This window comes from Rousettus aegyptiacus, unplaced genomic scaffold (genome assembly GCF_014176215.1).
Source record: "Rousettus aegyptiacus isolate mRouAeg1 unplaced genomic scaffold, mRouAeg1.p scaffold_m13_p_1, whole genome shotgun sequence".
In the NCBI taxonomy this organism is placed as follows: Eukaryota; Metazoa; Chordata; class Mammalia; order Chiroptera; family Pteropodidae; genus Rousettus; species Rousettus aegyptiacus.
Window position 1 is genome coordinate 99,548,685 of NW_023416284.1, and position 1,192 is coordinate 99,549,876.

Here is a 1,192-nt window from a genome sequence, read left to right on the forward strand (position 1 = left end):
GAGGAACCAAGGTGATGCTGTTTGATCTTTACCTTACTCATTTTTTTCTCTGGAATCTGACACTATTGACCAATTCTATTTTACTTCCTTTACCATTATGACACCATTTTTCCTCTACCATCTCTGATGGCTTCCTGAAGTCGTCCTTAGCTCCTCCCTTTCCCTTACCATCCTTTCCATTATCCAGTGAATCACCAAATATTGTCGATTCTACATATTTCCCAATTCCATTCTTTCTTCTCCATGCCAGGGCCATTGCCTCATAACATTGCTCTCCTGGGCAAGGACCATAGGCTTATTCTTGAGCCTTCTCCAATTTCTTCATGTAGTCAATCTGTTACTGGAGTCAACTTTCTGAAACATATTCCTCCAGCCACCTCTAGGTTTGTGTAATTTATTACACTGTATCTTAATCATCTGTTTATACACGTCTGTGAACCTCACCAGACTGGAACTCCTTGAGGGAAGGAACTGATCTTATCCATTAGGACACCGGCTTGGGCAGGGTGGGGAATAAGGGATGTATTTGCCGAGATACTAAACAATGAGGTCGCTTTTCCACTGCGTTTCCAAGTGCTCAAATCTAGTTGGCTCCCCAATTCCAAGACACTTGCAGTGGGAACAGGGGCCCTCTTTCCAAAGTTTCCAAGCCCGGAATTTTCATCTCATCTCATCCAGGTCCCGGCCTGACAGGCTTCCCCTTTGATCCTCTGCAAGCTCTGTCTAGGAAACATGTCCTCGAGGACTCTTGGGCGCTCTCCACCAATTTTGCGTACGCAGTTAGTGCTAACGTTACCTTGATGACGAAAGGTACCCTTAATTTTACGGACTATTTCCTTCAGTTTGACTGGGCAGAGTAGCGGAGTGGGGAAATAGTGAGAGCCACTTTAGAAGACAACGAATAGCGAAGAATGGCCGAGGCCAACGCACCGCAGACGCCGGAGTGCGGCAGTCGGTGCTAAGCTTGGGCTTCCCTTTAACCCCGCCTCCTTCGCTAAGCTCGACCCACTTTAGGGCAGGACTTCCCACTTCAGCCAATTCTGGGAGCCGAACCCTGGCGGTTTGTACTCTTCCTTTCCAATGAGAAAAAAAGGAAGCAGCTTGGCTCCAATAACCAATCCGAAGAGGCGGCGCCTGGTTGTCAGGCAGGTTTGTAAGAATTCGGGCCAATTGGAGGCGCAGACACCGCTCG